This window comes from Nicotiana tabacum, chromosome 3 (genome assembly GCF_000715075.1).
Source record: "Nicotiana tabacum cultivar K326 chromosome 3, ASM71507v2, whole genome shotgun sequence".
Taxonomy (NCBI): domain Eukaryota; kingdom Viridiplantae; phylum Streptophyta; class Magnoliopsida; order Solanales; family Solanaceae; genus Nicotiana; species Nicotiana tabacum.
Genome location: NC_134082.1, coordinates 83,858,460 through 83,885,521, shown reverse-complemented (window position 1 = coordinate 83,885,521; position 27,062 = coordinate 83,858,460). Strand labels below are relative to the sequence as shown.

Genomic DNA, 27,062 nt, shown 5'->3' with positions numbered 1-27,062 from the left:
AGGCGGCTCCTCGAAGCTGGAAGGTAGTGAAAGAAACCTCACTCAATCCTGATATACCCATAGTGCGGAGGATACGGTGACACTCCTCTAGAAATCCCAAGGCATCATTTGATGCTAACCCACTGAACACCGGAGGATCATACTTCTTGAACCTCTCAAGTCTCCGCTGCTCATCCTCTGAAGCCGCTGTTGTGTCCTCTGGCTGAATTGGCACTGCAAGCGGTATAGGAATAATCTCTAGGACCTGATCAACATGCACTCGCTACTCAGGAGTGCGGGCGATGGGAGCATGTGCTCCTCTCCCGGCCTGAGATGTGGCTGCAGCAAGGGGAAGCAACCTTGCCTGAGCCAATATAGTGTACATGCTCATGAACTGCAGAAGTCTCCTGAAGTGCTGGAGTAGTAGTAGCAATAGGCGTGTCAGGTGCCTGGACTCCGGCTGGAACTGCTGGAGGTACCTCGGTAGCAGCTCGCATAGGTACTTTGGCTTCACCACGTGCGCGTCCTCAGCCTCTACCCCGGTCCCAACCTCTGACGGATACAGTAGGGGTTACAGGTGCCTGATCATCTCGGGTAGTACGTGTCCTCACCATCTGTGAGAGAATAGAAGACAGAAGTTTAGAATTGTGATGTCAAAATATCGTACGACAAGGAAATCAAATGAAGTGGAATTTTCTTAACGGTTACATAGCCTCTCGTAGATAAGTAGAGACGTCTCCGTACCGATCAGCAAGGCTCTAATAAACTGGCTTGTGATTCATGACTCCTATGAGCCTAGAGCCCTGATACCAACTTGTCAAGATCCCGGTTCGCCCTCCATGAACCATCGTGACGGCACCTAGTCTCTACGACTAGGTAAGCCTAAAATGTGAAAGATAAACCAATTTACAGAAATAAAACAATCTAAAATAGAAATAGAGTAATAACACAACGTTTAAAAGTGTCGCTCGGCATACACAATATTAACTCTCAAAAACTAATACTTTCTCCCAAAACCCGGAAACCCATGAAATCATAAGCTAAGGATACTACATAGTGCTCTAACTCCGGAATAGTCTAAAACAAAGTAAACATAGAAGGGTTGTAACTACAAGAGAGAATGGAGAGAGACTCCTCGGTCTACGGACAGGACAGATTTACCTTGAAGTCTCTGAAGGGGTCGCCTCGCCTCAAGGATGGTAAGTCTGAGTCAAAGTACCTGGATCTTCACATGAAAAACATGCACAGAAAGGGCTTGAGTACACCATAGCGGTACTTAGTAAGTGCCAAGTCTAACCTCGGTCGGGTAGTGACGAGGAAAGTTAGGGCCCTACTGAGGTTAAATAAAATATAAAGTTTGACAGTGTAGGACATCACAGTATAAATAAGTACAGCAGTAAAAGTAACACAAGATATAAAGGACAACAACACCTATTACAGAGGCAAAGTAAACACAAAGAAATACATCTCAACACCAAATAATAACAATCGGGGATCTTCCAAGATACCGTCTTGTAGTCCCAAATATACATATCCAATAGGTCTCCTGGGATACCGTCCCGTAGTCCAACTCATAGTGCGCTTCCGTAGTCCTAAATGTAAATACCCAGTACTGGGGGAGTCTACCAGGTGCAATCCTGTAGTTCCATATAACGGTATAGGGGGATCTACCGGAATCCCAAATCCGTAGTCCCAAATTTAAACAGACAAGGGGGAGCTACCTGAATACCACATCCGTAGTCCCAATGTAAATACACAGTAGCAACAGGAATAATGCAGTTTGAGCCAATAAAGCAATTAAATTATTTAGACATGCTTTCGTAAGCTAACAACTGACTTAATAGTGCAAGTAATAAAAACAGGAAAGGAAACATACTAGTAATTATTTAACGAACACTGAATTTCCAATAATTAGCACAAGTACGCACTCATCACTTCACGTACAAGGCATTTCAATTCAATAATACCAAATCCTAAGGGGGAGGTCCCCCACACAAGGTTAGGCAAGCCACTTACCTCAAACCAGCTCAAATCAAACTGAAACCACGCTCTTGCCATGAGTACTCAACTCCAAATTGCCCAAATCTATTCAATTCAATTTTATAATGTAAATAACACTTCAAATAACTGATTCTACAAAGAAATTCTAAGCTAATACGCGAAATTAGGTAAAATGACCAAAACGCCCCTCGAGCTCACATCTCGGAATTGGGTAAAATTGATATTTCCATAATCCTCGCACTCTTACGAGTTCAGTCATACCAAAAGTACCAAAATCGAACCTCAAATGGTCCCTCAAATCATCACTCAAAGGTCTCTAATTAGTCAAGCCCTAACCCCCAAATTACCACTGATTTACCTTAAATTTTCATGTTTATAATTGATAAAAATTATTCTAGTAACGAGTTTAGGGACCAAAGACCTTACCCCAATGAACTTCTCTGAAAATCCCTCTTGAAAAATGCTTCCCAAGCTTCTTCCCGTTTGAAAAGAGGTGAAAAATGGCTAAATTTCGCGAAGACAAGTGTTTATATGTTTCTGCCTAGTTAATCCGCTTCTGCGGCCCTGGGATCGCATCTACAGTCCCGCTTTTGCCAAATAGTGGTTGCATCTGCGACAATCACTAACTCAGCCTGATTCCGCACCTGCGGGACCCAACCGCAGGTGCAGTTATGACAGATATCAGCAGCTTCAGCTGCTTCAAACCACTTCCAAATCCTTCCGTCAACCATCCGAAATCATCCCGAGGCCCCCAGGACCTCAACCGAAAGCACAAACAAGTTTAATACCATTGCCCAAACTTATACCAAATCCTTAAAACACCTAAAACAACATCGAAACAACGAATCAACCACGGATTCAAGTCTAAGAACTCCAAAACTCTAAAAATACGCTTTCGATCAAAAGGTCTATCAAACCTCGTCCGAATGACCTGAAATTTTGTACACACGTCATATTCAAAACTACGAAGCTACTCCAACTTCCGGAATTCCATTCCGACCCTTGGATCAAAATCTCACTATCGAGCCGGAAACTTTAAAATTTCGACTTTTGGCATTTCAAGCCTAAATTAGCTACCGACCTCCAAAACACAATTCGTTCACGCCCCTAAGCCCGAAATCACCCAAAGGAGCTAATAGAACCATCGTCCTTCCATTCCGAGACCGTCTTCACACTGTTCCGACTACGGTCAAATTTCTAGCACTTAAGCTCTCATTTAGGGACTAAGTGTCCCAAAACTCTCCGAAATTCAAAACCGAACATCCCGGCAATTCAAAATAACATAAATAAATACGGAGAAAGCATATAATAGGGGATTGGGTGTAAATTCTTAAGACGACCGGCCAGAACAACAGTTGTTGCAATCCTATTGCTCATGGATTTTCTTAACAAATCAAATGAAGTGAAAGATTGCGGTGAGAGTACAACACCCATGTTCCCGCTAACTTTTTCGACCGTAGTTTCAATTGGCGACACCTGCATAAAATAATATAATAAGATTTCAAGGAAAGCAATCATCAAATTAAAGGAAATAAGACTCTCTGTTTAGGTCAAGTATATGAAATGGGACACTTCTGTACCTTCTTAGGATCTTCGAAAGAATTCTCATCCATCACATTGCTAGATGTTAATGTAGTGTTGTTGCCCCAAAGGACTGCAGTGAGTTCTGCTTCAATCCACCAATAGGGATTTTAAGAGTAACTGTGCTGCTTCCAAAGTTCACAGCCTGGAAATATTATCTTTGACAAATGAGTAACAGATGGAGACTAAGTTGTGTAGCTGCAAAATGAACATCGTTTGATTGTAACAAGTATGAACGCAGACTGAACACCATATAAATCTAGTAAAAACTATAAAAGAGAATCATCGCTAACTCAATCTAGGTATGACATTAGGATTCCAAGCACTATAACCTATGAAATAAGAACATTCTTAGTTTGTTTGACACATCTTGTTTGTTCACAGAGTGCTATGTGATGTTTGAATCTAGATAATGTAAGTTTTGAGACGCGCTAATGATAATCAGTCTATATGAAATTATACACTAGTGTACTTTTAGCTGTTATTATCCAAACCCTTAAATATTCATCAATCAGATCAATAAAGTCCCCACCTTTATTCTTAAGTACTCGTTGACATCAATCTCATTTCTCAAAAATTACATATTGAGACTTGAAAAATGCAGACGCCTCCTTCCTATCCAAACTAGTCATGCACATCTCCAATGTATAAATTGGATTCGAATTATCTGCAGAGACAGCTGAAGATGAATACACATGCAATTCTATCACATAAGTGTTGCCACCTGAAGCAAGTTTACCAAAATAGCTGGCGAGCACAACTACTTCAGAAAAATGGCGATGTGGATATGGCTGAGCCCCGGAAAAGGAAAAACATCCACGAGTTTGCATTATTTTTTTCACTCTCAAATTAAGTGCATCAGCTAACTTCAGGATGGGCGGGATTGACAAAAGCAGTTGGTAGTTGCCATAAGTTTTGATTATGATCTTGTAAGGGTACACAAAGAGGCTAGACTCTGAAAGGACATAAGAATCCACTTCATCATTTGCCAAAGATGACATAATGGTGCGTTCAGCTGGTGTTAGAATTTCATCCATCAAAGATTCCTAAGTCAAACAAGGAAAATCTCATGTCGCTTTTCATAACCTTCAAATCCAATAGCCGAGACTGGCAAGGCCATCTTGCCTTGGTAGAACAAGTGCTTAGGATGTGGATCAAGAAAAAGCTGAGACGACTAAAAATCTAAACTAGAAGTACAGTAACAGTACAGCACGAGAAATCTCATGGCTCGCGCACGCGCTGCATTTGAGAAAAATGGAACAGAACAAACAGTTAGCGTAAATTGGCTGCACCAGATTCACAAACAACTTTGGAATGCGAAAAGTAAGAGGTACACTCACGTTGGAGTAAGCAGCAGATCTGAATTTCTTGATTCCACCGTGTGGTCGAACGTCCTCAATAGTGTAACCAAGGGGAGCTTCGTACGTACAATAGGGATTTACTACTGCTAGACTTCTTCTTCCCACCCTTAGGCTCCATTAGACCATTCAATCCTACCTGTTTAAACCATAGGGACAAAAAAATTAAGACTAGCTAGTCACAAGAAAAGTCCAGAACAAGATAAAAAACGACAGATCTACAACTGCAGACAATCTGAAGACATATATTTCCAAGTGGAAAAACTAGGGCGGCTCCACATTGTTGGTGCCCTAAAACCATATCTTGACGAGGGCCTTTTTTTTTAAAAAAAAAATCTTATATATTTTTAGTTTAAGTCTATTTTCCTTACTTTTTGAGACGCAAAGTTATTAGTATTTTGTTTATAATCAATTTATTCTAATAATTCTTTTTTGCTTAATAATATAGCTAATCCATTTTAATGTATCTTGAGACATTATTGATCCTAGGTAAGGTTGTATTACATTAAAATTTAATAAACTTCTTCCCGCAAATACAACTGTTAAAGGAACATTATTCGATAAGGAATATAGATATTTGAAAAAGAATCAAGTCTTACCTTTTCAAGTCTTGTTAGCTGATTAAGTATATCGATTAGGGCATTATTTCTACTTATAGTATTTCCATTAATGCTTTTAGTTGGAAAAATAAGTCTAAACTATCCATCAAAGTAACTTTTCTCAGATTCTCACCTAGTGATCTCAAAATTTCCCACTAAATAAAAATTATACATACTTTTCACGCTTCAGATTATTCAAACCTCTATGGTCGAGATCAGTGACAAATTAATCAAAGTTTTCTTTTCTTTTTCTATTAAAAATTTATTATTTTTTACTTTAAAATATTCAGCTTTTTAAAAAAATTCTTAATTCTTAGAATTACTACTAGTAAAAAATAGGTCCCCTAAACTTTGGGCCTAAAGCAATTGCTTGGATGCCTTACCCTTGAGCTGGCATTGGAAAAAACAAGCAAGTGATTTAGCATGCAAATAAACAAGATTTCCCGAAAATAAATTATACTTTATGGCTAGCTTTACAATTCAAATACTCTAGGTAATTATGAAACAAATCAGCAAATGGAAATGAGATGAATGTAAAAATTAGGCAGCAACGTTCTACGAATCTAGGATTGAACTCGAAGGTGAGAATCCAAATTGCATATAGAGTTGAGTAGAGCAAGATCTTGAACCTAAGTAGCGGGAACAGATCCGCGGTTATGATAGACTTATACCTAATCGCTTTGTTTGGTTACTATACAGGAATTAATATTAATGTGTCCTTGTTAATTCTAATTTCATAGAAATATAAGTATTAAGTTAGCTTGAATAGGCGAGTAGTACTTCGGTCGAATGCTACGAGTAATATTATTCCTGTCAATCAATAAACCAGATAAATTAATTAGATAATTTATGTGGAAGATCCAACAACATTGTTAGGTGACTCATGGCTCTGGAATATTTTCTCTCATTTAATCCGTATCTAAGCTTGTCGAGTTGTTTTCTTTCAATGTCTTAGTTTACTATTCTAGATTAGTTTTAGTTAAACAACCACACTTTGAAAATCGCTTGAATAGATTAGTTATTTTGCTTAATTTAGTTGATAATTAATCACGCGTCCTCGTGGGAACAATACTCGACTCACTTGCTATTACTTGTCGACCACGCATACTTGCGTGTGCATGAAACATCTTAATTCCTCATTTGCTTATTTATACTCTTCACTTTTGTAAATCGTTTCCCTAAATCTGGAAAAATTCTTCAAGATGAAATTTCATCGTCACTTTATGGATAGCAAACGCAAGTACAAGGAGTACCATGAACAATATCTCAAGATAGATGGTGGTAGAACGAACAAGTTTTTGCTCAAAGATGGAGTTCGCACTCCAAAGGACTTGCTATAGGTGGTCAGGGCTATGAATTTCCGTCCATTGGGACTCATGAAGTTATTTTCCAATTAATAAGTGTGATATTGCTTGTAAATGATTGTTTATTAAACATACATTTCTTTGGTTTTGTCATTTAATCGACTATCAAAGAAGTGTAGATTAGTCCCCATACTTCTACATATATACATCTTAAACTTATCATATACCATCTGTGCTTAGTCATGTTCTGAGTTTCCATTTCTTAACGTATAATTTATTGCATAGGAATATTATTTAATTTTCCAGAACACAAGCACTGAGTTGTGTTTCAATAACAATCATCATTTGGTTTCTAGTAGATATGCCTCACTTCTATCGTTTAAGCATGACAATGATGCGTAGCAGCTATTAAACAAGAACCACACATTATAATGGAATCATACTGCAGAGACTTTGCTGGTAAAGAAGCTAGCAATAGTCCTCTGGTTCAATTCTTTATTTTTAATGATATCGTGATTCTTTTGTGCTCATCATAGACGATTTAAAAAAAGAAAAAACAGATAACATTTCTCCTAGTCCTAAAAACGTATATTTGAATTACATTATCCAGTCAGGGGCGGATGTAGTATGTTGATGACGGGTTCAATTGAACCCATAATTTTTTATGCGTTATATGAAAAAATCCGTTAAAATTATAAAAATAGTAGATATGAACCCATAACTTTAAAAATATAATGGTTCAATGCTAAAACCATAAAAGTTGAACCTATAAAGTTTAAATCCTGGATCCGCATATGTATCCAGTCACTTATCAAACATGTGTATTTGTTCTTATTTTGAAGACCTCAAATAACTTCAAAGCCATGTTAAATTTCCTAACATTATTCGTTCTATTCTCTTTATAAAGAAGTCCTATGGACACAGATCATACTGTAACTGCGGTAAATCAAGCTGGGAAATTAAGGAGAATCAAACATTATTATTAGATAAAACCAAAGAAGGTAGCAATTCATGACATAATCGCACTGACACAGCTTCCTCCTCTTCTTCAAATCGGAAACATAAAACACCTTAATAATACTCAAACCTAAGTAACTGATTCTTCCCCCCGTTTCTGAATTAAAAAGTTTTTTAGAAAAAAAAGGTAGCTAGCAGCTTAAAGGTTAAACAAAAATGTCCGCGATGTGAGATGCGTGGTTTTAATTGTTCATGCCAGTAGCATTTTTAACTGCATCTGCTGCCCCTTGTGCTGTGGCCTTCATTTGCTGTCCCGCCTATAAGTAACATCAAAGCACACAGATTACACGATGTCTATGCATATAAGTTAAACTCTGAATGAGTCAATCACCACATTAGAGAGACGTGATAGTTCAACTTGATTTAATGTGTAAATCAACAGATTAATTAACCTCTTGCATTGTTTCCTTGGCAGACTGTGCAGCGCTGCCAGCTTTTTCCATCATCTGATTACCCTTTTCCTGATACATGCATATGTACCAATTTTACACCTACATTAGAAGTTGCAACGGAAAAGCAAAGAGTGAAATTTATATATACCAACAGTGTAAAATTCTGACCTGAGCTTGACCCTTAGCCTGGCCAGCTTGGCAACCCATGCTCTGAGAATTATCCATGTATGATTTGCTTTTGAAATAGAGAACAAATTAAACGGAAACTTTTAAGTAGTTTGTAATTTATTGGAGCTGAGTGGATATTTTGTTGCTTTAGACAATATTTTATGTATTTATAGCTCGCGAAACCCACCCGGTGCTTGACACCTGTATATCTGTATTATACGTTGAAATTAAGCTTGGCCAAAATTGATTCTGATGCAGCGGCCCTCAAGACTAGGAGGAAGTTGGAAAACATTGGTTGTTTCTTTGTGTATGTGAGAGAGAGAGAGAGACCGGAGTAGTTATTCCTTCAGATTCGGCTTGAATTTTTGACTTGTTTTGTAACTTATCATTTTTAGCAAACTAAGATTAGGGTCAAGGTTGGTTAGGATCAACTTATCATTTGGGGTCGTTTGGTTGTGTATTGGAGCAATTAATCGCGTAAAATAAATACAGTGTTTGGTTGACCATATAAGAAAAAAATAATCATCACATAGCTAACCCTGTATTGATTGTAGTACCAGTGGCGGCTCAATAAAACCGAATGTCTAAAGCCAAAACATGAGAAGATGTAAGGAAATAGCATTAGTAATGTGACAACGGTTGGACAAATAGACACGATTAATTTAGATAACCAAGAAAAAAATTGTATGGTCTTAACAATTTTTCTTTCAAGGTTTTAAGTTTTCTTTTAAGTATCCATAGTATAACATTATCTAATATTTTAGAATTTTGAGTTAAATTGTTCAAATATTCACATCTACTTATAAAATATTTAATAACTAGAACCAATGTAGTGTATTGAAACAAAATGCTAATGTTTTGTTAACTTAAAAACCCTTAATAATATAAACAATTTTAACTAATAAAAAAAAGCTTTCGGGGGCTTTTGACTCTTGGGACTTAAAGCAAAAGCTTTATTGACCTTACCCTAGAGCTACCCACATGTAGTACTAAATAACACCAATATTATTTTATACGAAATTGAATATGGAACAAGAATATGTGTACTACCAATGCGGACATCATGTATAGCTAGCTTTCATCTTTTGGTTGATGCCCAGATGGATGCACACCTTCAAAATCTTTAACTTCTAGGAGTATGTGTATTAAGTAATCTTTTGCTTCATGAGCTCGTTCAATTCAAATATGATAACTTATATTTCTAATGTTGGCGTGAGAATTAATATTCTTCAACAATGAATCAGAGAATCCAGATATTAGAGTTGGGGCCATGAATGCTTAGCGCGTTAGACTCATCGCTTTTAAGTTTCCACTCATAAGCCTCAAACAGAGGGAATTAATTACCTAAGAATAAAGAAATCTAAATATAACATTTTGGTATAAACGATCCAAAATTGAGGTAAAAGAATTATGGTGATATTAGAAATTAAAGGAAAGAGATCTAAAAAAAGATTTTTGATCTTTTAGTAATATTCCCTTTCCTTCACTTGATCATATCATACTTTAATTTATCTCAATTAACATGAATCACTTTAACTAGTTTGTCCATCTCGTTTAAACAATTACCGCAAAAACATAAGAACTTTTGTGAATGATTATTATTGTAGATTTGACGTATAACTAAGTAAAGGTGAATAATTTTCCTTTCAATTGATTTTATTCAACATTGACATTTTACTTGCCCGAACATAAGAAATTTCAATAGTTTAACTGCCTTTTTCGAGTAAAGTGTTAAAATATCGCTATTATTTGCTGAAAGTGTATGCTTGTTCTTGTTAAATGGGAGAATCTTCACCAGCGATTAGAAGGTGCCTATCATAATAATCTCACTCATATTTGCTTTTAGGCCCTTATTTTTGTCTATCTATATAGTACTCATAAGTTTTCTGAGGGTTTTAAGATGTGAAAATGAATAAAAGCACCATTCTAGCTCTGGGTATATGATATTCCAATTTAAACAGCGTAAATATATTTTGCTATAAGTAAATAAAATGACAATAGTAAATAAAAAGGAAAATTTAGGAACCCCCGTGCCCTCTAACAAACTAGCTACCCTTTGCTGCGCCCAAAATGGCGGGGGACATAAAAATGCGATTTGGCGAAATAACTTCTTTACCAATATCATCTTTCTAAGCCGCTAGCATTCTTCAAGAGCTAGGTAGATGCAAGGTGCACCACAAAGAAAAATAAAGCGATCTCTTCGTAGGTGTTTAGTCAATATTTGGTCGAAATTGGTGAAACAATGGTATTTGAAAGTTAGGAGGTAGACAGATATAAGGTGCAGGTATTTGAAAGTTAGAAGGTAGATAAATACAAGGCCCTCCGGAAAAAGGCGCGGGGTCGAAACGAACAGAACATAGGAGTAACGGACAATTTTGAATACCATGAAAAGAATTTAATGTCAATATTGTCTTGATATTGTTGCGGAAGCCAAATGTATATAGTGTGTATGAGTCACAATTACTATACAAAAATTATGACAGCCACCAAATAATAAATAAGACAATAAAGCAACAATAAAAGGAACACCAGAATTTACGAGGTTCGGCCAATTTTGCCTACTTCCTCGGACACAACCAATATTTTATTCCACTCCAAAAATACAAGTGAAATAATACTAAAGAGAGAAGATACAAATGCCTTAAGAAGATAAGAAGGCAAATGAGAGGTGTGTCTAAATCCTAAACATTAGGCCTCCTTTTATAGGGAAAATTCCCTACCAAATGGCTAAACCACCAATGTGGGATTTGCCGAATTTAACAAATCTCCACCTTGGCAAAATTTCACATCTTCAATTTTCTCTCAATAACAAATTTTGGTTGTGTCTTCATCTTCAATCTTCAGTGTTCAACAATGTTGATCAAATCCAAACAATGTTGAAACTTGACTGCAGTCACCACTTTTGTCAGCATATCAGCAGGATTCTCTAAAGTATGAATTTTCTTCACCATGACTCCACCTGTGTGAACACTGCTCGGGGTCCATTTGAGATCGTTGTGAATTCTGACACACTAGGATTTTGGTCTTTAGCCACTCCCTAAAACCTGAACTATCCCACTCAACCCATTCTTCCTATTATATGTTGAATATCTAAGCTAGTTGGTTTACGTTATTCAATGCTTGACAATATGGTTGTGTGATTTGTCTTTAAGCCCTTCTATGGATTCTGGGTTGCGTTGACGAATTTGGCTCCTTTTTGGAAACTTGGGTATGCTGCATGAGAATTGGTGAAGGCCTAGACAGTGCTGGGTATTTCTTTTGGGCCTAATGTGGGCGTACTTTCATTGTTTATTAATATTTGTAATCTTATCCATTATTGGTCCTCTAATATTTTGTAATGAACAATTGGGTGTTAATAAAAATGGGGAATGGGTAGATTCTTAAAGTTTTCATGAAAAAGGGGTAGATAATATGCCTATAAGACTCATTGATTCACTTGCTGTATGTATCGTTCGATCACTATGTGCACTATAGAAATCATGTCATTAGGGATGCGCACACGGTCTGCTAGCAAACATGAATTCAAAGTGCTGCAATTATGCTTACTGCTATGTGCTACTAGAAAACCTACCTATAGGAATAAATGTCAATAAACTATCTTTTAATTCGCCTCAGCATCATTAGAAATCATGTCTATAGGATTTTGATCACTTCATTTGCTATTGTCTCGCACTGTTCACTAGAAGTCATGTTTATAGGATTTAATCGTTTCGTTTGTTATCATCCTATTAACCTAGAAAACATGTCTATAGGGTTAAGTATAACAATAAAATCGATCCAAGTGCCAATTGTTAGAGATCCTATCTATAGGATACCACCATCCAACTTAGTAATTGTTAATATTGTACCTCTCAACTTTGTTTATTATTTCACTTAGGCCACTGTCAAAATTCATGAGTAATTTTGAGTTTCTCCTAATAGATTTCACTATCACCTGGAGCGTAAATCACTTAAACAAAGCGTATGTAGGTTAAAATACTAGAAATCTGCAATATTAAAATCACCATGCAAATCGTATAAACAATTAGAGATAAACAACGCCTGGCCTTTGAAACTTCTTGTATGCTTTGATGCTTTGTCACGTAGAAATCATGTCTATATGGATTAAGATTCTTAATTCTTAGTTTCCTAAAATTAAAACATGTCTTGCATGCATTTGTTGCCTAAGTGTGGAGGCAAACTTGAGCTCTTAACTACCCGTATTTGAAGTCCAATATGTTTTGTGTGTCGCCTAGTTTTGACATTTCTGAGCAGCCTAAGTGAGGTCTAGAACCATCCAAATAGAGGTCCAATACCTCCTAGACCATAGGTATGGGACGGATAGTGCACGCATAGAGCACGATTTAGAATTGACCTAGCACGCTTTACGTAAACAACTTTAACATAGTAATCGGGTAGCAGGAGATGATAGTTTGTACCCACTGAATAATATGAGTAACTCCCTACTTTAAGGGAGTTACGAAATATTATTTATGTTGAATGGGGTGATCCTTTAGCCTAAAAAACTTAGGACCCCCTCTCTTTTATATACTTCTATAGTTGCATCCCTGTTTCCGTACTAAGATTTGTACTAATCATGTTGTACTAAAATTCTTTGACTTCTGAATTTCCGTTGTTTATTTGAACACTTAGCTTAATTGTAATATACATAATCTTAAGTTCGGTCGGGACCCACAATTGTGGACTTCAAAGAGTGCCTAACACATTCTCTTTGAGGTAATTTGAGACCTTACCCGATCTTTGGTGATGTTAACTAGTCAAATAGAGTTTTCTGCATAATAGGTGTCTTAACGCACCTTAAAATCGTTAGGTGGCAATTCTTCTCCTTTAGAACTCTATCTCCCATTTCAAAAGGATTGTCACGACGTCGAAATTCTCTTTCGCGAGAAAACGGAGCGTGAGAGCATAGCGACTCTGCTGGGGATATACTTAGGTTGTTACCATAATGAATTTGGCTTATGCGGATTAGTTTTCTTTGTTATAAAACACACATTCATTTTCCATATTTATTTGCTAAATTTGATTTTACATGCATATCCCTTTCCCGTTCACTTTTGCTTGTTTAAACCTGTTATAACATGCACATCCCTTCCCTTCTCCACCTTTATTTTCTTAAATTTGTTATAACTTGCACATCACATTACCTATCCACCCTTATTTTCTATAACTGCTATTTAGACTGTTATATCATGTCGCTCCCGTCCCTACTCCCTTGTTTGTTTATCATATTTATGCATATATTTTACAAACTAACTTCTTCATTTGTTTTTCATGTTTCATCTGAATATTGTATTTATCGCTTTGTACATATTTATCATGCAAATACTTGCAATGTGATATTATATCTACATAAAGCATGATCCACATCATACTTCACTCGTGCCAATTATCAATATAGCGACACTTGACTAGTGTCCGCGCTATTCAAAAAATTACCCTTTTAAATTGAAAAAGCTTATTTGCGGTAAACTACTCGATCAGCGGTGCAGTCGACGGTCCCGTACCTTTCCCTATCAAGCTATCCACTTTAGAGTACCAGTCTAGGCCATTCTAAAAATCTTACTCCAATATCAAATGTACATGCATCATGTTAAATCTAGTACTGGTTAGAACGTTGTTGACATGATATCCCTAAGATAATCCTTGTCCAAAGTTCGACGGGATTTCCACAATCCTAATGGAAACTGTCACGTTATGTGCATTACTTGGAGAAAATATACTAATATGTTGATCATTAATGTGTAATAGTCAAATCTGGAGGGGAAAGGGCTAACTTTATTTGTTTGCAGAAAATAAAGCATGAAGTCCCCAGGTTCGGCATGGTAAAAAACATCCCACATCTGTTGCTCGATTGGTGGAAAAAGCTCGTGCCTAGCAACAAGTATCATGCGAGAAGGGTCCTCGGTAATTTGCCATCCTTGTTAGACATCCGACTGAATTGAGCATTGAATGAGGCTGCTGCTATGTTTTGGGATGAGAAAAGGGTCGTCTTCCACTTTGTTGACATAGAAAGGACTTATCTATTAGAGGAAATAGGAGATTTCGCTAAGATGCAATGGGATAGTCTACGGTTATTGGTACCGGAGAATCGCACCCCTCGCGGTTTCCTAAAAATGTTAGGTTTCAAGAAAAATGATGAATTTCATTGTTTTAAGAAGTCGTACATCCCATTTGAATTCCTTTATGAGCGTTATGGGCACAATAAGTTATATCGTCTTCATAATGAGGAACTCGCCATTACTTCTTTAGGTTGGGCGCATCATCAGGTTTATGTGTTCATCATCTACTTCTTGTGGTTATTGCTATTTCCAATGAAAGGGGGAAGGATCCATACTCGCCTAACTATGGTCGCTAGGACTCTGTTGGAAGGAATCGAGGGATAAAACTATACTATTATCCCCATGATCTTAGCTAAAATGTACCGCACTCTAGATTGGTGAAAATAGGGATTCAGGCACTTCGAAGGTTGTAATCTGTTACTACAAATTTGGTTGTTAGAATATTTTCAGAGGGGAGACTATCGCCAAGAGTTTCTGCGTCGACTGCTAAATGATTACATAGCTTACCATCATCTTAAGAAAATGATATTTATCCTAGACAGTTTGCACAACATGAAAATGCTGTGAGTTGGATGCGTTTCTTCATCAATCTGACAGACGAGCAAGTAGATTAGATGTTCGAATGGTTTCCTAGCAGTGAGTTCATCATCAGGTCGATAGAGACTACTCATCTAGTATTGATCGGGTTGAGTGGAATCTATCCTTATGCTCCTATAAGGGTGATGAGAAAGCGGGAAGAAAACAGGTTATACCTCAGGTTTTCAACATGGTCCAGTACAAAGCTGATTTTAAAGGGGACATTATTCCATTCAAGTTCGAGGCACATCATATGTGGAATCAGAAAGTCATTGTGGAAATGGATAATATTGAGCTAGATATGTATCATGTCGGGCATGTGTACTTTTACCCATCATGGTTAGTGGATGACATAGCAGGAGATGTCAAGCCGGGAATTAATATGAAAAACATGATCATAGATGACGCTGCTGAAGCACAAGTCAAGTACAGGAGATTGCGCAAGAGGGTCTTTGAGTCTAAAGCTAGGCATCTGGAACAACACAAAGTATATATGGAAGCAATCAATGAGTGGAGGGAAATCTCCACTAAATCAACAGAGAGATTGGAATATCGGGTACAAGGGTTTATGGAACTTGAAGGAAAAATGAGAAAGAGGATTCATATTGTCAAAACACGGATGGTAATGAAGGAGGGCACCTAGCAAAGGCCTACCTATTGTTTGATATGCACGACCTAGGGAATCTGATCGATGGAGTCAAGAGAGCCAAGCACGAGGAAGATCCTTTCGGGACCAAGTAGATTAGGGAAATGTTGTTTTACTGCTTTCTAGATTAGTTTAGATTTCGACTGTAAGAAGGAAAATACCCTTAGTAACTTTCTTATTATTGTCGTTTTAGTAAGGATTTGATTCATTTTCACATTAATGAAATGACACAATTATTGGCATCAATTTTCTCCGAGTCTATGTGTCGCTTAGGCCTACCTCAGGCACAACGATGTCCCCCAATTAGGACGCGAATTTATTACAAAGCATGTTCAATATTTCAAGCATTCTTTCAATATACCTTGCTGACTTGGTTACCTTTTATTTTTCTTTCTTTTGATTATTCCCATTCCCCAAGGTTGGTTCGTGCATACTTGCATCATCTACATATCACACTAGATCCAGAGGTCCTCCACCTTCTCCTCCACCAAGTGATCCTAAAGGCAGAAGCAAAAGGAAAGGAAATATGGATGATTTAAGTGGTATCAGAAAGGACAATGTAGAAAACATTGAAACTTTGGATGGTCGAAGTAGTCCAGCAAGAATGAATTGGTCCTACGCCTGGAACAAAAGATACTGGAGCTATAAGGAGAACTTGAGAAGGTCCTAAACTTGGAAAACTTTCCCTCACCCTAAACTTCCCCGATATTAACCAAAAAAATGCCCAAAACTCGGCACCTCCCCAAAACACAAAATCAAAATCCATCACCAAACCTTCCCGCACCACATCAATACACCACACCTTCTCAGAACTATAACCCTCCACCGGTACCTACTCCTCAACAACAGCCTCACCATTCAGCTCAATTCCCACAAACCACCACTTACCTCACTCTTTGGAATGCACCACAACCTACGCATGATCCCCAAAACTCAACCAATGACCACCATTATGCCCAGAATCCTGGAGTCCACCAAAGCAATCCCATATATGTGGAAACTTTACCCCACACCCCACAACAAACCCTATATATACCGGAATCCACCGAGAAGTACATGCTCATCAAGAACATGGAGGAAGAACTCAAGAAGCTCACCGATAGAGTTCAGAGTGTCGAAAGTGGTAAGGGCATTAAAGGTTTGCCGGAGGTTACAAACCTCCTAAGTTCGAAATGTTTGATGGAACTGGTAATCCAAAGGTACATTTAATGACATATTGTGACAAACTAGTACGAGTTGGCAAAGATGAACGAATCCATATGAAGCTATTCATGAGAAGACTCACAGGAGATGTTGTCTTGGTACATAAGCCAGAACCCAAAGAAGTGGGTTTATTGGGTGAGCATAGCATCAGATTTCATGGATCGATTCAGATTCAACACAAAAAATGCACCGGATGTTTTCTAGATTCAAAATCTCAAGAAGAAACCAACGTAAACCTTCCACGAGTATGCTACTCAGTGGAGATCTGAAGCTGCAAAGTTAAGGCCGACACTTGAAGAAGAACACATGAATAAGTTCTTCGTCAAAGCTCAATACCTGCAATACTGCAAAAGGCTGATGGTTATTGAAAACCATAACTTCTCTGACATTATAAAATTGGGAGAAGGAATAGAAGAAGGGATGAAGAGTGTGATGGTGACAAATTTTGAAGCACTCCACGCAACAAATAAAGCTTTACAGTTAGGAGGTATCTCCAAGATGAAAGAAGTGGGTGCAGTAACGGTAGCCCAAGGTCCAAAGTCTCCTCTCACCTACCAAACACCTCTACTTACATACAAACATTCACCCCTCAGATACCAACAACATGTTGCCATCTGCCACACTTATAACACCCAACCCGTATATTACCACTAACTACCGTCAGCTCGCCAAAATTACCAAAGACCCAGACCAAATTTTGACTGCAGACCACCTAGACAATATACTCCAATTGTTGAACCCATAGACCAATTATATGAGAGGTTGAATGCTGCTGGCTATGTCACTCCTATTCCCGATGTTGCTATGGAAAATCCTTCTCAATGGATTAACCCAAACAAGACACGTGCCTATCATTCAGGCATGAAGGTCCATACCATTGATGAATGTCGCACTCCGAAGGACAAGATCCAGCCATTGATCGACACTAAAGTCATAAAGGCAAAGGAGGTTGCGCCCAATGTTCGTAACAATCCTCTCCTGGATCACAAAGGTGAGTGATTGAATGTGATAGAGACCGATGAAGAATGGGATCCGGAAGGGTCAATTAGACACATTTGGGAAGGGATGATCCGAAAACATCTCCAGTCACCCTCATACCCATTGTGGTACAAACTCAAGCACCGCTCGAAGTTGAGGTAACTACACCGCTACTGTTTGAAGTCGAGGTAACCACACCCTTGACTGTGATGGTAGAAACCACTCCATCTTACAAGTCTAAAGTTATACCATAGGACTATGTTGCGGAAGCAAGGAGGATAGCAAAAGAAAAAATGGAAGAAACCGGTGTAGCACAAGCCATGACTAGGACTGGTAGGGTTTATACACCTAAGCACTTGGGAGGAACAAGCAAAGAAGCTGCATCTAAGTTGTCTGTCATTGAGACAGGTCGTGATGACCTTTAGAGGAAGGTGAAAGTGAGAGAATACTCTGTGGTTGACCATTTGAACAAAACTCCTTCTCAGATATCCATTTTATCACTGCTGCAAAACTCCGAGACACACAGGAATGCCCTGATGAAGGTGCTGAGTGAAGCCTATGTACCTACCACCATCTTTAGTGGGGAAATGGCCAACATGGTCGGGCAGGTATTGGAAAGCCACGAAACCACTTTTCACGAAAGCGAGCTGCCACCAGAAGGACTAAGTCACAACAAGGCATTACATATCATAGTGCAATTTGAGGACAAATTCATCTCCATAGTCCTTATAGATGGGGGTTCGAGTCTCAACACATGTCCACTGACTACTCTGAAGAAGCTGGGTAAAGGACTGCACGAGATATGGGTAGGAAGCATAAATATGAAGGCATTTGACGGATCTTAAAGGGCCACAATCAGATAATTTAACCTCAACTTACAGATGGCTCCAACTAGGTTCGATGTTGAGTTTCAAGTGCTGGATATATCTACTACCTATAACCTATTATTGGGACGGCCCTGGATACATGGCATTGGGACGGTGGGTTCTACTTTGCATCAAGCTGTGAAATTTAAATGGAACCATCAGGAGGTGATCATCCATGGAGATTGGAGTAATCCCAATTATACCAGTCAGACTGTTCCAGTCATCGGAGAACATGAAGAACTTGGTTTGAGAAACATACCACCGCATTGAGTGCGTCAACACAAGTGAAAAAGACAAATGGTGGAGCAACAAGATAGAAGGCATACTATTGTGGACAGGGTATAAACCTAGCAAAGGTCTCGGTAAGAATCTCTACGGGATCGCCAAACCAGTATAACAAAAGAGTCATGGTACAACTTTCGGGCTTGGTTATGAATATACTTGGCATGAATACCAGAATTGGTCGCTGCCATTGCGAGTCCCTTATTATCCACTGGAACAACCGATACCACATTTGCACCAGATATTTCATCAAGCTAACATGATGTGGGGGTCTGAGGAGGATGAAGCTTTGGTTGGCATGAGAAAGTTATTTCTGGATGATGAAGACATGGACTGCAGTGTGATAGTCGAGGAGGAGGAGGAGGAGGAAGACCTTACCATTCCTTTGCGTTTTCTTTCTACACTATTATTATTACTTATCCCGATAAACCTACGATTGTGACATTAATGAGATAATGCATCATAAGGATAGTGCAGAGGATCTAGAAGATGATATAATACCTGAGAAAATTGTCAGAGAAGTGGAAAACTTTGAAAAGAAGCCTAAATCTAATTTGGATGATATCGAGACGGTTAACTTAGGGGATTGCAAAAACAGTCAAGGAAACCCGTATAAGCATTCACCTATCACCATCATAGAAGGAAGAGTACATCCATTTCATGAAGGAGTATGAGGACATCTTTGCATGGTCTTACGATGGTATGACTAGTATGAGCACGTCTATAGTGTCTCATAAGCTACCTACTGATCCCATGTGTCCACCGATAAAACAGAAGCTCAAAAAGTTCAAGCCAGATATGAATTTGAAAATAAAAGAGGAAGTCACTGAGAAAATCAAAGTCAAGGTTCTCAGAGTGGTTGAATATCTGACTTGGTTGGCCAACATTATGCCAATTCCAAAGAATGATGGGAAGGTTAGAGTATGTGTTGATTATCGGGATTTAAATAGAGCGAGCCCCAAAGATGATTTCCCATTGCCTAATATACACATACTGATCGACAAGTGTGCCAAGCATGAACTCTAGTCTTTTGTGCTTCGTGGGGTATCATCAGATCTGGATAGATGAAGAGGATGCCAAAAAGACAGACTTTATCACACCATAGGAAATGTATTGCTATAAAATGATGTCGTTTGGCCTGAAGAATGCTGGAGCCACTTACATGAGAGCTATGACAACCATTTTCAAACGATATGATACACAAGAAAATAGAGGTGTACATGGATGATGTCATCATCAAATCCAGAAGAAGCACATATCATATAGCAGACTTGAGGAAATTCTTTGATTGGCTTCGAAGGTACAATCTGAAATTGAATCCTGCAAAGTGGACTTTGATGTCCCCACTGAAAAATCGCTAGGATTCATCGTCAACCGTCGAGGGATTGAATTGGACCCGTCAAAGGTCAAAGCTATCAAGGACTTTCCACATTCGAAGAACAAGAAAGATGTGATGAGTTTCTTAGGACGTCTCAACTACATCAGCCATTTCATAGCACAATCAACCGCGATTTGTGAACCAATTTTCAAAATGCTGAAAAAGATGTTGCAACAGGGTGGATTGAAGAATTCCAGAAAGCCTTCGAGAAAATCAAGGAGTATTTATCCAAACCGCTTGTTCTGGTCCCACCGGAACCAGGGAGACTTTTGCTGCTTTATTTGTCCATACTAGATGGGGCTTTTGGTTACATTCTAGGACAACATGGTGAGGCTGGGAGAAAGGAGCACACCATATACTCTCTGATTAAGAAATTCAAACCTTAAAAAGCTCGGTATTCTTTGTTGGAGCGCACCTGCTGTGCTATGACATGGATCGCCTAAAAGCTAAGGCATTATTTCTGTGACTATACCACATATCTCATATCGAGGATGGACCCGCCTAAATATATCTTCCATAAACCCATGCCTACCAGAAAGCTAGCAAAATGTTAGATATTTCTGAGTGAGTTTGACATCAACTATATAACTTAGAAGACGGTCAAAGGGCAAGCATTGGCAGATCATTCGGTAGAAAATCCTGTAGACGGAGAATACGAACCATTGGAAATGTATATTCCTGTCGAGGAGGTATCATTTATGGGAGAAGACATTACTAAAGCATATGATGGTTGGAGGATGTTCTTCGACGGAGTCGTAAACTTCAAAGGAGTGGGTATTGGAGCTATCTTAGTATCAAAAACTGGCCAACACTATCCGATATCTGCAAAACTCAGGTTTCCATGCACCAATAATATGGTAGAATATGATGCCTGCATTTTGGGACTCAGGTTGGCCATTGACATGAATATTCAGGAATTGTTAGTAATCGTAGATTTCGATCTCTTGGTACATCAAGTTTTAGGATAATGGGCTACAAAAAATACCAAAATATTGTCATATCTATACTACGTACAAGAGCTGATCAAGAGGTTCATGAAGATAGAATTTAAACATGTTTCGAGGATTCAGAATGAGTTCGCAGATGCATTGGCCACTTTATCTTCCATGATACAACACCCAGACAAGAATTTCATCGATCCTATCCAAATAGGAACATAAGCAGCCAACTTATTATGCTCATGTTGAAGAAGAAAGTGATGGAAATCCATGGTCCCACAACATCAAAGAATACTTTGCAAAAGGATAGTACCCTTAGCACGCAAATCATACTAAAAAATGAACACTCCGAAGATTAGCCAACCACTTCTTTCAAAGCGGAGGATTTCTGTACAAAAGGACTCCTAACTTGGGGTTATTATGGTGTGTCGATGCCAAGAAAGCATCCAGATTGCTCAAGGAAATACATGTCGTAACTTGCGGGCTACACATGAATGGTTTTGTCTTAGCCAAGAAAATACTAAGAGCGAAGTATTTCTGGATGACCATAGAAACAGACTGCATCAAGTATGTCCAGAAGTGTCACCAATGCCAGATATATGCTGACATGATACGAGTGCCACCCAATGAACTCAATGCAACAAGTGTACCCTGGCCTCTCTCCGCTCGGGGCATGGATTTCATCGGTCCAATTGAACCCAGTGCTTCAAACAGGCATAGGTTCATTCTAGTGGCCATAGACTATTTCACCAAATAAGCTAATGCTGTATCATACAAGGCTGTAACTAAAAAGGTCGTTGCAGATTTTGTTCGAGATCGCATTGTTTGTCGGTTTGGAGTGTTGTTACATCTCGTACTTTATTATTAGGATTAGTCGAAGTAAACCACATGAGCTTGAAGGGACTAAGACCATTCATGGGGTTATAAAGAATTTGTGACTATGTTATTATAAGACCCCATAAGTTTAACAACTTTGATATTGTTAGATATATTTTCATATGGTATTTTGAGTGGAATATTTTGTAATTTTATTTTTGAAAAATATAATTTATATATTTATAATATAATCACTTTCGAAAATGCTTTAAACTATACACATATATAATATGAGAAAGGTTATGAGATTTTCTTTATTGTAAATATAGAAATTATTTTGTCCACAAGAAAATAAGGTTATATTTTTACCAATTTAAGAATTAAGCGTACGAGAATTTTTACTCTTTATATGAGATTAGGAAAAATATAAGTTGAGAAAATATATGTATTTTTGCAAGGATGTTTTAATAAAATAATAGTGTATGTATTTATTTTAAATGGTACCACATGACCATAATAGTAAGATGTATAAAGTGTGTTAAAAGTAAGTAGTATTTTAATAATTTGAGATAATTCCTAATTATGCGGATAATTGGTGAATAAGTATAAGAATTTCCTTGTCCACGTGAGACCATGACAACTAAAGTAGTGTATGACTAATTGTAATTTAATGACTCATGTTATTGGATAAGTGAATTCGTAAGTGATTGGAAAGTCCGAAGGCAAAAACATCCATAAATATTCTCATACCCTTTCTAATTCTTCTTCCACTTTACTAGAAGAGTTTGAGACATATTACTATACACAAACACTTGATCATTTCAATTATGGACCTAAAAGTTATTCCACTTTTAAGAAAATATACATAATTAATTCTAAGTATTGGGGTGGTTCCAATTCAAGCTCTCCAATTTTTGCTTATCTTGGTGCTGAATCTTCTAATGACAATGATCCTCTTAGTACTGGATTTCGCACCGATTTTGCCCCTCGTTTTAAGTCTCTTCTCGTTTATATGGATATTAGCAGGTTCAGTTAATCTTTAATATAGTAGACTTGGAGGAATTTTGGAGATACATGACAAAAGAAGGCCGAAAGGAATTGTTTGATGATGTAGAATATGGAGTTAATATTAGTCGGATAGGAAATAACGTGCAATGATATCAAGAATATCTTAAGCATGTTTCCCTACTTCGATCGAGGGTTACGTGTTTTTTGCAAAGACGTGTATTAGATGGATTGTACAGAGAACCGGCTCAGGTATGTTAAGGCTATTCCTTCTTTCCTTTTGGTATGATCCATACAACACAAACGAAACGAGTAAATGCACAACTTTCATAAATGACTCTATTCGTAGAAATGCTAAAGATGCTTTTATTATTGATTCCCCATGTATTATATTATTATTATCTTCTTCTCATGGGTCTCAGAATAATACGCAATTGATAAAATTTATCCGAAAGGAATGTCGAGATTATTAACATGTTTTCATGCATTTCATTCATTTATACATGTACATTGACCCATGACCATATGGCGTTATATACACGTATTTATATGTATATGGGATATGGGAAAAGGTTACGACGTTATATACGCACAACCACCTGATCAGCTGGTATATGTTAATGATTTTTCCCACAGTGGTCGAGATGATATGATGGGATGCCCTCAGAGGCTTGATAATGTTATGAACACATGTACCTATGCACGACATGAGATTCATACGCATATGCATGACACTATAAGTATTTCATGATTTACAGAGTTATCCAAACTTACAGGTTAAGTCATTTACTCCATGTTTCTTCCATGCCCTTAATTAATGTTGACTTACTGTTGTGTTTCAGTTCCGCCTTACATACTCGGTATATTAATCATACCGATGTCCTTTTGTTAGGGATGTTGCATTCATGCTTGCAGGTGTAGACAATCAGTTTGACGAACCGTAAAAGTAGAAGAGGTTAGCATTTACCGAAGGATCGGTAAGACTCCACCTTACGCGGAGTGCATTCGAGTCTATGAGTCATCGTGTTAGAGTTTTGCTACACACTTATGGGTAGGCCGATAACCCTATCCCATTTGATGTCAAATAATCCTAGAGGCTTTGTAGATATAGGATTATTATGTACAGTATATCAGAGGCCTTGACGGCCTATATCTATTCATGTTTTAAGAAAAATGGTTCAGTGAAACAGTATTTCCCCACTGATAGTTATACATTATGAGTTGTGGCCATGTAGGCCCATGACAATTATAAAAGCGATGAGTCCAGCTAACCCAAGCTATATATGTTCTAATTTTGGTCGAACGATCATGAGTTATAAAGTAGTTCGCTCGGGCCAGGATGGCACTAGGTGCCAGCCACGCCTCCTCAGGTTTAGGGCGTGACAAAGTGGGCATGACACGGAGTTCCTAAGTCAATCATCCCCGACAATGCCGCCAATCTTAATAGTGACTTAATGAAGGTCATGTGTGGTATATTCTTGATCAAGCATAAGAATTCCACAGCACATAGGTTGCAAATGAATGGAGTTGTAGAAGCCTCTAACAAAAACATCAAGAAGATATTGAGGAAAATGGTAGATAATTACAAATAATGGCACGAGAAGATACCATTTTCATTGCTTGGATATCGTACCACAGTTCGCACATCAACTATGGCAACTCCTTATTTATTGGTTTACAGTACTGAAGTGGTTATCCCTACCGAAGTAGAAATCCCTTCTATAAGAATCGTACAAGAAGCCGAGCTCAGCGGCGCAGAATGGGTACAAAGCCGCTATGAAAAACTGGCCCATTGATCGAAAGAAAATGAATAGAGTATGTCATGGTCAACTCTACTAGAACAGAATGGTAAGAGCTTTCAACAAAAGGTCAGACCAAGGCAATTCACACCGGGGTAGTTGGTGCTAAAGCGAATTTTTCCGCATCAAGATGAAGCGAAAGGGAAATTTTCACCCAATTGGCAGGGTCCCTACATGGTTCATCGAGTACTAATAGGAGGAGCACTTATACTTGCAGAAATGACCGGGGAGATTTGGCCAAAACTTATCAACTCAGACGCAGTCAAAAGATACTATGTTTAGGATTTCTTACATTTATTTATTTGATGTAACTAAGCTACGCTTGACCTAATTCCTGTTTAACAGGGGATACCTAGACATCCCTGTGGGTTCATTCACATCTTAATAAAATCTTTATTTTTGCATGATCGAAAACTGGAGGAGGAGCCTCAAAATTTTGAACCAAGTTCAGCCCATTTGTTCATATGAGAAATAGCCAAAGTATTGTCAGAAGAATTACATTTAAATGGGGCAGAATTTGTAGGAGGACACTCAAAATTCTAAAGCAAGGAGGTCGCAATGTCTCTAAATTATGTCACAGTCACAATATCATCTAAATTACTCGATATCGCATCCTACTACATTTCAAATAACTATATTTATCGAATTCATGCATATGTTTCGAAAACATTATTTCTATGACAGCCAAATGTTACCCAGGGTAACTTAAACATGATCTTAAAGTAGGAAAAAAGATAGAGCAAGAAGACGAAAGTGCGAACCAACCTGCCCCACAAAACTCACAATTTTTCTTTGAATGCAGGCACAATAAGACAATGATATTCGCAGATACCTCAAGTGACTACCTTCAAGACAATAAATTATCTAGCGCAAACATCTTCAGCTAAGAAATACTTTACTTTCCCATTGTCTCCTTCCTTACATGAGGCTAAGCATTGCCTCCTAATTGCATAAGGCTAAGTACTGCCTTTCCCTACATAAGACTAAGCATTATCTCCTTCCTTGCATGAGGCTAAGCATTGCCTCCCTAATTACATAAGGCTAAGCATTGCCTTTCCCTGTATGAGACTATGCATTGTCTCCTTCTTTGCATGAGGCAACGCATTGCCTCCCTAATTACATAAGGCTAAGCACTGCCTTTCCATGCTTGAGACTAAGCATTGTCTCTTTCGTTGTATGCGGCTAATCATTTCCTCCCTAATTGCATAAGGCTAAGCACTGCCTTTCCCTCAATGAGACTAAGCATTGTCTCCTTCCTTGCATGAGGCTAAGCATTGCCTTCCTAATTGCATAAGGCTAAGCACTTCCTTTCCCTGTATGAGACTAAGAATTGTCTCCTCTTTGCATGAGGCTAAGCATTGCCTCCTTAATTGCATGAGACTAAGAAATGTCTCCCCTTCTTGCATGAGGCTAAACACTGCCTTTTTTTGCATCGAAAATAAACCTTATCTCCTATTCCTGCATGAGGCTAAACATTGCCTCCCTAATTGCATAAGGCTAAGCATTGCATTTTCCTCAAGATTAAATATTATCTCTATTACGCTATATAAGACTTAGAACTATCCTTTATTCGCCTGGGCTAAGCACTACCCTAATCTTACAGAAGACTAAGCTTCATCTTGTTTCATTTCGCATATGACCAAGTATCACATCTTTGCATTTCATGGTCTGAAACATCACCATTTTGTCCAAAGGCGTCATAGTCTGAAGGCATCATCCTCATAGCCAGAAGACACCATTCCATGGTCAGCGGATCTCTCACAGTGCACTTCATTATTCAAAGGAGTCATAGTCCAGAGGTACCATCCTCATGGTCCGAGGACATCATTTCCAGAGGTACCATCCTCATGGTTCGAGGACATCATTTCATGGCCTGCGAATCCCTTACCACATGATTCATGGCCCAGGACGTCATGATCTAAGGAAGTCATCCTCACCATCCAAAGACAACATTCATGGTCCAAAGGGAATTTCCATCATGTTTAAATTCTCGCGATAATCCATATATATCTGCATGCATCATGTTTTATGTTTTGTAGGTAATCCAGGAAGTAGCCGTTCTTCAAACGGGAGCAATCGTCGCTCCAGTTTCCGTTCAATTCAAACACTTTAATTGT

At 38.2% G+C, this 27,062-nt stretch overlaps 1 pseudogene; it reads right to left on the bottom strand.

Moving 5' to 3' along the window:
- Window positions 1-4,098: 4,098 nt before the first annotated feature.
- Window positions 4,099-27,062, bottom strand: part of LOC107815478 (S-adenosylmethionine decarboxylase proenzyme-like) — a 35,560-nt pseudogene continuing 12,596 nt past the window's right edge.